This window comes from Triticum aestivum, chromosome 5B (genome assembly GCF_018294505.1).
Source record: "Triticum aestivum cultivar Chinese Spring chromosome 5B, IWGSC CS RefSeq v2.1, whole genome shotgun sequence".
Taxonomy (NCBI): Eukaryota; Viridiplantae; Streptophyta; class Magnoliopsida; order Poales; family Poaceae; genus Triticum; species Triticum aestivum.
In genome coordinates, this window is record NC_057807.1 from 549,769,540 (window position 1) to 549,785,458 (window position 15,919).

Here is a 15,919-nt window from a genome sequence, read left to right on the forward strand (position 1 = left end):
CTTCCAAGGCATGGGCTCGCCATCATAGAAGGATGATCGAGTCTCTGGGATCCTCAAATCTGCAGCCAAACTAATCCTATTGAATCTTTATTCATACTCACAGTTTTGGTTTTGCAGGTCGTAGATCTGGGCTTGGAGGTGCACGATTTTCTCCTGAAGCTTGAAGATGGTATCCCCAATGTCCTTGGCATCCAGCTTGTGTTTGTTGGTGAACTCCGCGATCATCATCTGGTTGGCGTTGAGTCTGCGTTCCACCATCCCTTGGCACTTGAAAACTTGTTGTTCCATTGCTTCAAGCCTTGTCTCCACGCTTCTGGTCCTCGTTGGTGGTCTCTCTGGGTCCTTCCCTCTTCAGCTCCACCTTCATCGGCCAAGCATCATTGCCTTCATTGTTCAAGCAGGGTGACGACAAGATGCCTAGCCTTGACAAATCTGACAGAAAACAGCTCGAAACAAAGACAGAGGATATTTGCGTGATACGGTGGTCAAAACCTTCAGGAGATTATGTAATGAATTTTTACCGGCCAAAAGAAGTATCATGCAAGAAAACGGAGTCTGGAGAGCACACGAGGTGCCCATGAGGCAGGGGGGCGCACCCAGGGGGGTAGGGCGCTCCCTCCACCCTCGTGGACACCTAGTGTCCTTCCGATACTACTTCTTATTTTCCTATTTTCTTAAATATTCAAAGACGGAGAAAAACTGCTGTTAGAATTGATTTTGAGTCAATTTACTTACCGTACCACGTACCTATTCCTTTTCGGAGTCTGGAACGTTCTGGAAAGTGTCCCTTATGTATTCCTCTGGGGTTACGGTTTCAATAACATTAGTTTCAACATTTATTGGATTACCTGAGATATAATGTTTGATCCTTTGACCGTTCACCACCTTCGGATTTGTGCCTTCGAAATTGTTGATTTTTATGGCACCGGAACGATAGACTTCCTCGATAATGTAAGGGCCTTCCCATTTAGAGAGAAGTTTTCCTGCAAAAAATCTTAAATGAGATTTGAAAAGCAACACATAATCACCTACATTAAACTCACGCTTTTGTATCCTTTTGTCATGCCATCTTTTAACCTTTTCCTTAAACAGTTTGGCATTTTCATAGGTTTGAGTTCTCCATTCATCAAGTGAGCTAATGTCCAATAACCTCTTCTCATCGGCAAGTTTGAAATCATAATTGAGCTCTTTAATAGCCCAATATGCCTTATGTTCTAGTTCAGGAGGTAAATGACATGCTTTTCCGTAAACCATTTTATATGGAGACATACCCATAGGATTTTTATATGCAGTTCTGTAAGCCCATAATGCATCATCAAGTTTCTTGCACCAATTCTTTCTAGATCTATTAACAGTCTTTTGGAAAATTAATTTTAAGCTCTTTGTTACTCAGCTCTACTTGGCCACTAGATTGTGGGTGATAAGGAGATGCATTTCTATGATTAACATCATACTTAGCAAGCATTTTACGAAAAGCACCATGAATAAAATGTGAACCACCATCAGTCATTAAGTATCTAGGGACTCTAAACCTCAGAAAAATAACTTCTTTAAGCATCTTAATAGAGGTGTTATGATTAGTAGTACTAGTTGGAATAGCTTCTACCCACTTAGTAACGTAATCAACAGCAACTAAAATGTGTGTATACCCATTGGAGGAAGGAAATGGTCCCATATAATCAAAGCCCCAAACATCAAATGGTTCAATAACAAGAGAATAATTCATAGGCATTTCTTGACGTCTACTAATGTTACCAATTCTTTGACATTCATCACAATATATACAAGACAAACTTACGGGCATTCTTGAAGAGAGTAGGCCAATAAAAACCAGATTGCAATACCTTATGTGCAGTTCTATTTCCAGCATGGTGTCCTCCATATGCCTTGGAGTGACACTTGCGTAGGATTTGTTCCTGTTCATGCTCAGGTACACAACATCTAATAACACCATCTACTCCTTCTTTATAAAGGTGTGGGTCATCCCAGAAGTAATGTCTTAAATCATAGAAAAACTTTTTCTTTTGCTGATATGTGAAACTAGGTGGTATGAATTTAGCAACAATATAATTGGCATAATCAGCATACCAAGGAGCAGTACGAGAAGCATTTATGACAGCTAATTGTTCATCAGGAAAGCTATCATCAATAGGTAGTGGGTCATCAAGAACATTCTCTAACCTAGACAAGTTGTCTGCAATGGGGTTCTCAGCTCCCTTTCTATCAATAATATGTAAATCAAATTCTTGTAGCAAGAGAACCCATCTAATAAGTCTAGGTTTAGCATCTTTCTTTTCCATAAGAAATTTAATAGCAGCATGATCAGTGTGAATAGTTACTTTAGAATCAACAATATAAGGTCTGAACTTATCACAAGCAAATACAACTGCTAAAAATTCTTTTTCAGTAGTAGCATAATTTCTCTGGGCAGTATCTAGAATTTTACTAGCATATTGAATAACATTTAGTTTATTATCAACTCTTTGTCCTAGAATAGCACCTACAGCATAATCACTAGCATCACACATAATTTCAAAGGGTAAATTCCAATCAGGTGGCTAAACAATAGGTGCAGAAATCAAAGCTTTCTTAAGTATTTCAAATGCTTCTACACAATCATCATCGAAGACCAAAGGAATATCTTTTTGTAATAGAATAGTCAAAGGCCTAGAAATTTTAGAAAAGTACTTAATGAACCTCCTATAAAAACCGGCATGACCAAGGAAACTTCTTATACCTTCGATGTCCTTGGGAGCCGGCATCTTTTCAATTGCATCAACTTTAGCTTTATCAACTTCAATACCTTTTTCAGAAATTTTATGCCCCAAGACAATGCCTTCATTAACCATAAAGTGGCACTTCTCCCAATTCAAAACAAGACTAGTATCTTCGCATCTCTGCAAAACTTGTTCAAGGTTGCTCAAGCAATCATCAAAAGAGGATCCATAAACGGAGAAATCATCCATGAATACCTCACAAATCTTTTCACAAAAGTCCGAGAATATAGCCATCATGCATCTTTGAAAAGTAGCAGGTGCATTACATAAACCAAAAGGCATACGTCTATAAGAAAAAGTACCGAAAGGGCAAGTAAAAGTGGTCTTTTCTTGATCCTCCGCTGACACAGGTATTTGAGAGAAACCAAAGTAACCATCTAGAAAGAAAAAATGTGTATGTTTGGATAGTCTTTCTAGCATTTCATCAATAAAAGGTAAAGGGTAATGATCTTTTTTAGTAGCTTTATTTAATTTGCGGAAATCAATTACCATCCTATAACCTGTAATAATTCTTTGCGGGATCAATTCATCTTTATCATTAGGAACAACAGTAATACCTCCCTTCTTAGGGACCCAATGAACAGGACTTACCCACTAGTTATCAGCAACGGGATAAATTATACCTGCCTCTAGGAGCTTTAGTATTTCCTTTCTTACCACTTCCTTCATCTTAGGATTTAACCGTCATTGGTGATCAATAACTGGTTTGGCGTCTTCTTCCAATTTTATTTTGTGTTGGCATAGAGTGGGACTAATGCCCTTAAGATCATCAAGAGTATATCCAATAGAAGCACGGTGCTTCTTCAGAGTTTTCAATAATCTTTCCTCTTCCTGCTCTGAAAGGTTATCACTAATAATAACAGGATATATCTTCTTTTCGTTGAGATAAGCATATTTAAGAGTATCAGGTAATGGTTTAAGCTCAAACACGGGATCACCCTTGGGTGGTGGAGGATCCCCTAGGATTTCAACTGGCAAGTTGTGTTTTAAAATTGGCCACTGTTTAAAGAATGCTTCATCTATTTCCCTTCTTTCATTCATGAACATATCATTTTCATGGTCTAGCAAATATTGTTCTAAAGGATTATTAGGAGGCATGGCAATAGAAGCAAGACCAATAATTTCATCCTTACTAGGCAGTTCTTTATCATAGGTATGAGGACGTCTAACTTGTTTTTGCAGCAATTGCTTTGTGATGTGATATGGCCAAAAAGTTGTGATGAATAATGAATGATATATTGTGATGTATGAGATCATGTTCTTGTAATAGGAATCACAACTTGCATGTCGATGAGTATGACAACCGGCAGGAGCCATAGGAGTTGTCTTAATTATTGTATGACCTGCGTGTCAATGATTTAACGCCATGTAATTACTTTACTTTATTGCTAAACCGTTAGCCATAGTAGTAGAAGTAATAGTTGGCAAGCAACTTAATGGAGACACGATGATGGAGATCATGATGATGGAGATCATGGTGTCATGTCGGTGACGAAGATGATCATGGAGCCCCGAAGATGGAGATCAAAGGAGCTATATGATATTGGCCATATCATGTCACTACTATATAATTGCATGTCATGTTTATTATGTTTATGCATCTTGTTTACTTAGAACGACGGTAGTAAATAAGATGATCCCTTATAATAATTTCAAGAAAGTGTTCCCCCTAACTGTGCGCCGTTGCTAAAGTTCGTCGTTTCGAAGCACCACGTGATGATCGGGTGTGATAGATTTCTACGTTCATATACAACGGGTGTAAGACAGTTTTACACATGCAAAAACACTTAGCTTAACTTGACGAGCCTAGCATGTACAGACATGGCCTCGGAACACAGAGACCGAAAGGTCGAACATGAGTCGTATGGAAGATACGATCAACATGGAGATGTTCACCGATGATGACTAGTCTGTCTCACGTGATGATCGGACACGGCCTAGTCGACTCGGATCATGTAACACTTAGATGACTAGAGGGATGTCAAATCTGAGTGGGAGTTCATTAAATAATTTGATTAGATGAACTTAATTATCATGAACTTAGTCTAAAATCTTTGCAAAAACGTCTTGTAGATCAAATGGCCAACGCTCATGTCAACATGAACTTCAACGCGTTCCTAGAGAAAACCAAGCTGAAAGATGATGGAAGCAACTATACGGACTGGGTCCGGAACCTGAGGATCATCCTCATAGCTGCTAAGAAAGCATATGTCCTAGAAGGACCGCTAGGTGAAGCACCCATCCCAGAGAACCAAGACGTTATGAACGCTTGGCAGTCATGTGTTGATGATTACTCCCTCGTTCAGTGCGGCATGATTTATAGCTTAGAACCGGGGCTCCAAAAGCGTTTTGAGCAACACGGAGCATATGAGATGTTCGAGGAGCTGAAAATGGTTTTCCAAGCTCACGCCCGGGTCGAGAGATATGAAGTCTCCGACAAGTTCTATAGTTGTAAGATGGAGGAAAATAGTTCTGTCAGTGAGCACATACTCAAAATGTCTGGGTTGCACAACCACCTGTCCTAGCTGGACATTAACCTCCTGGACGAGGCGGTCATTGACAGAATCCTTCAGTCGCTCCCACCGAGCTACAAGAGCTTTGTGATGAACTACAATATGCAGGGGATGGTGAAAACTATTCCTGAAGTATTTTCAATGCTGAAGTCGGCAGAGGTAGAAATCAAGAAAGAACATCAAGTGTTGATGGTCAATAAAACCACCAAGTTCAAGAAAGGCAAGGGTAAGAAGAACTTCAAGAAGGACGGCAAGGATGTTGCCGCGCCCGGTAAGCCAGTTGCCGGCAAGAAGTCAAAGAATGGACCCAAGCCTGAGACTGAGTACTTTTATTGCAAAGGGAAGGGTCACTGGAAGCGGAACTGCCCCAAATACTTAGCAGACAAGAAGGCCGGCAACACTAAAGGTATATGTGATATACATGTAATTGATGTGTACCTTACCAGTAATCGTAGTAACTCCTGGGTATTTGATATCGGTGTCGTTGCTCATATTTTTAACTCACAGCAGGAGTTGCGGAATAAGCGGAGACTAGCGAAGGACGAGGTGACGATGCGCGTCGGGAATGGTTCCAAGGTTGATGTGATCGCTGTCGGCACGCTGTCTCTACATTTACCCACGGGATTAGTTTTAAACCTCAATAATTGTTATTTAGTGCCAAGTTTGAGCATGAACATTGTATCTGGATCTCGTTTAATACGAGATGGCTACTCATTTAAATCCGAGAATAATGGTTATTCTATTTATATGAGAGATATGTTTTATGGTCATGCCCCGATGGTCAATGGTTTATTCTTAATGAATCTCGAACGTAATGTTACACATATTCATAGTGTGAATACCAAAAGATGTAAAGTTGATAATGATAGTCCCACATACTTGTGGCACTGCTGCCTTGGTCACATTTGTGTCAAGCGCATGAAGAAGCTCCATGCTGATGGACTTTTAGAGTCTCTCGATTATGAATCATTTGACAAATGCGAACCATGCCTCATGGGCAATATGACCAAGACTCCGTTCTCCAGAACAATGGAGCGAGCAGCCAACTTATTGGAGATCATACATACTGATGTGTGTGGTCCAATGAGCGTTGAGGCTCGCGGAGGATATTGTTATGTTCTCACTCTCACTGATGACTTAAGTAGATATGGGTATGTCTACTTGATGAAACACAAGTCTGAGACCTTTGAAAAGTTCAAGGAATTTCAGAATGAAGTAGAGAATCAACATGACCGAAAGATAAAATTCTTACGATCAGATTGTGGAGGAGAATATTTAAGTCACGAATTTGGTACGCACTTAAGAAAATGTGGAATCGTTTCACAACTCACGCCGCCTGGAACACCTCAGTGTAATGGTGTGTCCAAATGTCGTAATCGCACTTTATTGGATATGGTGCGATCTATGATGTCTCTTACCGATTTACCGCTATCATTTTGGGGATACGCTCTAGAGAAAGCTACGTTCACTTTAAATAGGGCTCCGTCTAAATCCGTTGAGACGACACCGTATGAATTATGGTTTGGGAAGAAACCTAAGCTGTCGTTTCTAAAAGTTTGGGGATGCGATGCTTATGTCAAGAAACTTCAACCTGAAAAGCTCGAACCCTAGTCGGAAAAATGCGTCTTCATAGGATACCCTAAGGAAACCATTGGGTATACCTTCTACCTTAGATCCGAAGGCAAGATCTTTGTTGCCAAGAACGGATCCTTTCTAGAAAAAGAGTTTCTCTCGAAAGGAGTAAGTGGGAGGAAAGTAGAACTCGATGAAGTACTACCTCTTGAACCGAAAAGTAGTGCAGCTCGGGAAAATGTTCCTGTGGTGCCTACACCGACTGGAGAGGAAATTGATGATGATGATCAAGGTACTTCAGATCAAGTTGCTACTGAACTTCGTTGGTCCACAAGGACATGTTCCACACCAGAGTGGTATGGCAACCCTGTCCTGGAAATCATGTTGTTAGACAACGGTGAACCTTCGAACTATGAAGAAGCGATGGCGGGCCCAGATTCCAACAAATGGCTTGAAGCCATGCAATCCAAGATAGAATCCATGTATGAAAACAAAGTATGGACTTTGACAGACTTGTGCGATGATCGGCGAGCGATAGAAAACAAATGGATCTTTAAGAAGAAGACGGACGCGGATGGTAATGTTACCATCTATAAAGCTCGACTTGTCGCTAAGGGTTATCGGCAAGTTCAAGGGGTTGACTACGATGAGACTTTCTCTCCCATAGCGAAGCTGAAGTCCGTCTGAATCATGTTAGCAATTGCCGCATACTATGATTATGAGATATGGCAGATGGAGATCAAAACGGCATTCCTTAACGGCTATCTTAAGGAAGAACTGTATATGATGCAGCCGGAGGGTTTTGTCGATCCTAAGAATGCTAACAAGGTATGCAAGCTCCAGTGATCCATTTATGGGCTGGTGCAAGCATCTCAGAGTTGGAACATTCGCTTTGATGAGATGATCAAAGCGTTTGGGTTTATGCAGACTTATGGAGAAGCATGCGTTTACAAGAAAGTGAGTGGGAGCTCTGTGGCATTTCTCATATTATATGTAGATGACATACTTTTGATGGGAAATGATATAGAACTTTTGGACAGCATTAAGGCCTACTTGAATAAGTGTTTTTCAATGAAGGACCTTGGAGAAGCTGCTTACATATTAGGCATCAAGATCTATAGGGATAGATTGAGACGCCTCATAGGTCTTTCACAAAGCACATACCTTGATAAGATATTGAAGAAGTTCAATATGGATCAGTCCAAGAAAGGGTTCTTACCTATATTGCAAGGTGTGAGATTGAGCTCGGCTCAATGCCCGACCACGGCAGAGGATAAAGAAGAGATGAGTGTCATCCCTTATGCCTCAGCCATAGGATCTATTATGTATGCCATGTTGTGTACCAGACCTGATGTAAACCTTGCCGTAAGTTTGGTAGGAAGGTACCAAAGTAATCCCGGCAAGGAACACTGGACAGCGGTCAAGAATATCCTGAAGTACCTGAAAAGGACAAAGGACATGTTTCTCGTCTATGGAGGTGACGAAGAGCTTGTCGTAAAGGGTTACGTCGACGCTAGCTTTGACACAGATCCGGATGACTCTAAGTCACAAACCGGATACGTGTATATGTTGAATCGTGGAGCAGTAAGCTGGTGCAGTTGCAAGCAGAGCGTCGTGGCGGGATCTACATGTGAAGCGGAGTACATGGCAGCCTCGGAGGCAGCGCATGAAGCAATATGGATGAAGTAGTTCATCACCGACCTAGGTGTCATACCCAATGCGTCGGGGCCGATCACTCTCTTCTGTGACAACACTGGAGCTATTGCCCTTGCCAAGGAGCCCAGGTTTCACAAGAAAACCAGGCATATCAAGCGTCGTTTCAACTCCATCTGTGAAAATGTTCAAGATGGAGACATAGATATTTGCAAAGTACATACGGATCTGAATGTCGCAGATCCGTTGACTAAACCTCTTCCGCGAGCAAAACATGATCAACACCAGAACTCTATGGGTGTTCGATTCATCACAATGTAACTAGATTATTGACTCTAGTGCAAGTGGGAGATTGTTGGAAATATGCCCTAGAGGTGATAATAAAAGGATTATTATTATATTTCCTTGTTCATGATAATTGTCTTTTATTCATGCTATAATTGTGTTATCCGGAAATCGTAATACACGTGTGAATACATAGACCACAACATGTCCCTAGTGAGCCTCTAGTTGACTAGCTCGTTGATCAACAGATAGTCATGGTTTCCTGACTATGGACATTGGATGTCATTGATAACGGGATCACATCATTAGGAGAATGATGTGATGGACAAGACTCAAACCTAAGCATAGCACAAGATCGTGTAGTTCGTTTGCTAGAGCTTTTCCAATGTCAAGTATCCTTTCCTTAGACCATGAGATCATGTAACTCCCGGATACCGTAGAAGTGCTTTGGGTGTACCAAACGTCACAACGTAACTGGGTGACTATAAAGGTATGCTACGGGTATCTCCGAAAGTGTCTGTTGGGTTGACACGGATCGAGACTAGGATTTGTCACTCCGTACGACAGAGAGGTATCTCTGGGCCTACTCGGTAATGCATCATCATAATGAGCTCAAAGTGACCAAGTGTCTGGTCATGGGATCATGCATTATGGTACGAGTAAAGTGACTTGCCGGTAACGAGATTGAATGAGGTATTGGGATACCGACGATCGAATCTCGGGCAAGTAACGTATCGATTGACAAAGGGAATTGTATACGGGGTTGCTTAAATCCTCGACATCGTGGTTCATCTGATGAGATCATCGAGGAGCATGTGGGAGCCAACATGGGTATCCAGATCCCGCTGTTGGTTATTGACCGGAGAGCAGTCTCGGTCATGTCTGCATGTCTCCCGAACCCGTGGGGTCTACACACTTAAGGTTTGGTGACGCTAGGGCTGTAGAGATATTAGTATGCAGCAAACCGAAAGTTTTTCGGAGTCCCGGATGAGATCCCGGACGTCACTAGGAGTTCTGGAATGGTCCGGAGGTAAAGAATTATATATGGGAAGTTGAGTTTCGGCCATCGGGAAAGCTTCGGGGTTCACCGGTATTGTACCGGGACCACCGGAAGGGTCCCGGGGGTCCACCAGGTGGGGCCACCTATCCCGGAGGGCCCCATGGGCTGAAGTGGGAGGGGAACCAGCCCCTGGTGGGCTGGTGCACCCCCCCCCCCTCCGGGCCCCCCTCTACACCTAGGGTTGGGAACCCTAGGGGAGGGGTGCCTCCACTTGCCTTGGGGGGCAAGTCTCCCCCCTTGGCCGCCGTCCCCCCTAGGAGATCCCATCTCCTAGGGCCGGCGCCCCCCCCCCCTGGGGTCCCTATATAAAGAGGGGGGTGGGAGGGTAGCCACACCCCTAACACCTGGCGCCTCCCTTCCCCCCTTTCTACACCTCTTCCTCCCGTAGTCGCTTGGCGAAGCCCTGTCGGATCCCTGCTGCATCCACCACCATGCCGTCGTGCTGCTGGATCTTCATCAACCTCTCCTTCCCCCTTGCTGGATCAAGAAGGAGGAGACGTCACGCTGACCGTACGTGTGTTGAACGCAGAGGTGTCGTCCGTTAGGTGCTAGGATCTCTGGTGATTTGGATCACGACGAGTACGACTCCCTCAACCCCGTTCTCTTGAATGCTTCCGCTAGCGATCTACAAGGGTATGTAGATGCACTCCTCTCTCTCGTTGCTAGATGAACTCATAGATTGATCTTGGTGAACGTAGGAAAAATTTTATTTTATGCAACGTTCCCCAACATATGCTTAGTGTAGAGTCCGATGATATATATGCTTCATGTAGAATGTGTGAGGCTACTTATTAATTGATATGTTTTTCTTATTCAGAAATCGCCAAAGAGCCTATCTGAGAGTTGTGGTATCAAGCCTGATGAAGAAGGCTCTGCTTGAATATGCCTTACCGCAAGGGGCTCCGTCACTGCTTGTGCGTATGGCGTGGACACGGACGGTCGCACACACTTCAACTCGTTTGGGTGGAAGAGCTTCCTCGTCGGCAAGAATCTTCATGTTGGACAGGCAATCCTAATTACTATCAGGAACACCCACCGCCCAGGCTTGAAGATGATGGTCGTCATCGACATCATCTAGAACTTCATATGCATGCGTGTGGCTGTTGAACCATATATATGCTAGTATGACTACCTAGTAGACTTATCAACTATGATCTATCCATGCATTGTTGACTACTATATGAGTTTGTGAGATTGTGTGGTTATATTAAATGTGGTACTATCGTTAATGTTTGTGAGATGGTTCTGTGAACTTAGTTTATTTGCACTGGACTTGTCTTGATTTCCATGAATATTGCACCTGACTGCTTTTTTTTATTTTTTATTTCTATTTGCCTAGTTGTAGCGTGGGGAGAAAACAGGACGCTACTACTACGTGATGATAGTAGTAGCGCTGGTGGAGGAAGCAGCACTACTAATAAGTATTTTAGCTGCAGCGCTTGTTCAGAAACGCGCTACTGTTAAATAATAGCTGTAGTGCCCTAGCAGTAGCACGGGTGCCCGCGCTACTGGTATGTAAAAAACCAGCGCCACTAGTAAGCTTTTCTCTAGTAGTGATTGCAAGCATCCGCAACTACAAAAGAAGTATTAAGGTAAACCTAACCATAGCATGAAACATATGGATCCAAATCAGCCCCTTACGAAGCAACTCATAAACTAGGGTTTAAGCTTCTGTCACTCTAGCAACTCATCATCTACTTATTACTTCCCAGTGCCTTCCTCTAGGCCCAATAATGGTGAAGTGTTATGTAGTCGACGTTCACATAACACCACTAGAGGAGAGACAACATACATCTCATCAAAATATCGAACGAATACCAAATTCACATCACTACTTATAGCAAGACTTCTCCCATGTCCTCGGGAACAAACGTAACTACTCACAAATCATATTCATGTTCATAATCATAGGGGTATTGATATGCATTAAGGATCTGAACATATGATCTTCCACCAAATAAACCAACTAGCATCAACTACAAGGAGTAATCAACACTACTTGCAACCCACAGGTACCAATCTGAGGTTTTGGTACAAAGATTGGATACAAGAGATGAACTAGTGTTTGAGAGGAGATGGGGCTGGTGAAGATGTTGATGTAGATTGACCCCCTCCCGATGAGAGGATCGTTGGTGATGACGATGATGATGATTTCCCCCTCCCGGAGGAAAGTTTCCCTGGCAGAACAGCTCCGCCGGAGCCCTAGATTGGTTCCGCCAAGGTTCCGCCTCGTGGCGGCGGAGTTTCGTCCCGTAAGCTTGCTTATGATTTTTTTTCAGGGTAAAAGTCTTCATATAGCAGAAGATGGCCATCGGAGGGCTGTCAGGGGGCCCACGAGGCAGGGGGTGCGCCCTAGGGGCGGGACACCCTCGTGGACAGGGTGTCGGGCCCTGACGTTGATTCTTTCGCCAGTATTATTTATTAATTCCAAAAATGACTTTCTTGGAGTTTCAGGACTTTTGGAGCTATGTAGAATAGGTCTTCAATATTTGCTCCTTTTCCAGCCCAGAATCCCAGCTACTGGCATTCTCCCTCTTTATGTGAACCTTGTAAAATAAGAGAGAATAGGCATAAGTATTGTGATATAACATGTAACAACAGCCCATAATGCAATAAATATCGATATAAAATCATGATGCAAAATGGACGTATCACGCCTCCACATAGGCCTCATCTTGGATGGACTCCAAGATGACCTGCTGCTCCGCCATCTCCGCGGCTTGGGTGATGGCGAACTACGCCTCTGCCTCCGCCATGGTGACCCCCCCCCCCCAGAGTAGGTTGCTCTTCCTCGTCCTCCTCCAAATCCACTACCTCCATCGGCTCTGGCAACAACTCTTCCTCCCCCTCCTCCGGCTGATGCCCCTCCTCCTCCGGCTTCGGCGAGTCCGTAGGCAGCCCGATAGTGATGAGGGCAACGCCCCTTTCCTGGATCTCCTCCATGATTTTCCCGACACGCCAGCGTGAGCATAGCATACGTGGTGATCAGCCTCCGGACTATGGCGATGTTGGAGAGCGGGGGAGAGGATGCGCACAAGCTCGGGTGGCGGTGCAGAGAGAAAGGAGGGTGGATGGGCTAGGGTTCGGGGACGCCGACCAGCTTAAATAGTCATCTTTGGCCTCGGGCGGCGAGCCGGAGCAGCGCCACGCGGCGTTCACACCGCGGCAATGGAGGAAGCGTCCGTCGGACCGTTGGGTTTTGGGGTGTTTCAGTGTGGAACCCCATTGTCCGTCCTACATGGTAGGCACACCCATATTCACCCCATATTTGGGCTGGATATAAGGGGTGTCGGTCAGCCCGGGCATTTGAGGCCCATTCGAGGCGCCCTTCTAGGTCATATTTTCTTGACCGGGTAGTGACCGGGAGGGCCGCTTGGGCGTTTGAGGCCGGTTTGTGGCGCCCGGTGGTTAGAATTGTTCATGCGGACCTTAAAGCATCTCCAGCCGTTGTGCCCTCCAGGGCACCGAAAAAGAGCGGCCAGGGGGCGAACCGGCGCTAGATTGGCCCCTGGGGGTCGTTTCTCCCCAGCCACGCCCCCAGGTGCCGCCCTCCAAGACGCCACATATTCAAACTCGATCATTCCCGCTCAAAAAAGCCACAATCTGGCGATCATCGCAACAGTTCGGTGATCCGGTGCCACAGTTTGGCGATCAAATGAAAGGATACGCGGTAGTTCGACGTACAAAAAAGGAAGGGCGCACGGACGGGATGCATGAAACGGAGATCAAACATCGAGCTCAACCTCCGGCATCATCGTCGGTGTACGCGGGCTGGGAGGAGTCGGCGCGGATTCCGGGCTGGTCGGCGCGGCTTCTATGCTGCTGGGCGCACCGGAGGCATCGTTAGTGGGGCTGGGCGTCGCAGAGGCATCCTCAGTCGGGCTGGGCGGTGGTGTCGGCGTCGGCGTCGCCGGTATCTAGTTCAGGATGAGGCCTCGCTCCGCCAAGAACCATGCCCTGAGCTTCTCGTTGCCGCTCTGGAGCATGTCGGCGCCGCCCATCAAGAAAGTCAGATCGTTGTTCCTCTTCTTCGCGGCGATGTTGGACCGGAGCAGGTCGAGTTTCATGATGTTGTTCGTCATCAAAACAGCCCACCTCGCCTCTGTTTTCTCTTCCCGCTGGACGGCCCTGGTCTTGGCATCGGCGATGTAGTTCTCGATGGATTCTTGAATGCGCACGGCAGCCGACTCGGCGTATTTTGCCCTCTTGGCTCCTTTGTTGCCGTCCGGGCACCCGTCGGCCGCACGAGCGGTCGGCGCATCCGGCTTGTACGTCTACTTGGCCTTGGCAAGTGTGCATCGGATGCCCGCCCACTTCTCGCACTTGTTGATCTGCTTGAAGACGTGGAGGTACTTGAACTCTACGTCGATGTTGTCATCCGGAACATGGCGAACATGCGCAACAGCTGCGCCGAGGAAAAGAACATCAGTCGGCGCCAGAGCGCGCTCGGGCGCGCACACGGCAAAAGGCAATAGTAAAAGGACGGTGTGCTATACCTAATCCTCAATGCTGGTGCCGCTCTCTGGGCGAGCTGTGACCTCCTCGACGATCCCATGCCATTTGTTGCACGCCGTTTGGATGAGCCCCCAATGGTTCACCATCGCATTTGACCCACACTTCATGTGGACGCCTTTGAAGTAGGGGTCGACGAGCTTGCGCTCGTCGAACTCGGCCTTGATGCGGGCCCAATACGTCTCGATGCTCTGGTTCGTGCCGGTGACCGGGTCAAGGCAGACGACCTTCCACGCTTCAGCGAGGCACTCCTCTTCCTTGGACGCCCACTTGATGCGCGGCTCGACGGTCTTGGCCGCTTTCTTCTTCTTCTTCTTGCCCTTCCTCGTCGGCATCGGCTCCTCCTCCTCTTCTTCCTCGTCCTCCAGCTCTTCCTCGCCATAGTCGATCTCATCGTCCATATCGCCGAGGTCAATCGAGCCGTCCTGGGTAGTGAACCGGGGGGAAGCGACGGCGGCAGCCGAGCCGGCCGCGATGATGTCTTCCATGTCGGCCTCCGTCGCGTCGGCGTCGCCGAGATGCGACAAGGAGGAGGCTTGCGAGTAGAGGCCACGACAGAGAGGTGGCATTGGTGAGGCTGCGTAGTCCGGCGGCGAGTACCTGTACGGCGGGTACTGCACACCGGCGAACGCGGGCGAGAGCGTGCGCTAGACTGGGCGCCCATGGGGAAAGGTGATGTTGGGGTTGAAGCCGCCGTGGGCGTCGGCATCGGCGTAGCCTGCGACGGCGTGCTCCATGGGTGCGGCGACGACGAGAACCCGGCCAGAGAGCTGACGTTTTGCTGTCTACGGGCCATGTACGGGCCGTTCCCACTGGGTTGATTCATCATCACCGCGTGCGCCGCCTCGGCTTGTTCGGTCGCATGCTCCCCCGTCGCCTGTGCCACAGTCGTAGCTTGCACCACTCTCTCCCTGGCCTTCTTGGCCCTGTTGCGCCTATCAGGTGACGGCCTCCCGGCGCTCCACATCCGCCTTCCACTCGGCATTGCTCATGCCGGGGGGCTTGGACAGCGGCGCCCTCAGCTTCCTTTGCTTCAGCTGGGTGACAGCGGCGGCTGTGGGATCCATCACGGCGCGGGGCATCACGTACTTCTTCGGCGGCATGGCGGGTGGAAGGGTAGGGAGGAGGTGGGGGTTTGGCGGGAGGAATGGAGAAGAGAGGGAAGCCAAGGAGGGGAAGCGGGAGGAAACTACTGGAAAAGGGTTTCTGATCACCGACAGAGCGGCCCCATGCCGCTTTTTGCTTCCACCGGCGCACCCAGGCGACACCCGGCCCTTGGGTTCGGGGCGGGAACACCGGCTCTGGATTTCGCCCAAACCGGCGCTAAACGAGATCCTGGGAGCGCGACTGGGCCAAATTTCGGTCACCTGCGCTAAAATTTTGCTGGGGGCCTGTTGGGGACGCGGCTGGAGATGCTCTTACAACTGAGCAAACGAGCCGACTGCCTATTTCCTCCTCATCCTCTCCTCACCATACTCGCTCTATCATTTTTCCACTCCCCCTGTTTACCACTCACTCTGATGCATTGACGGCGAGGTGCTGCCGCG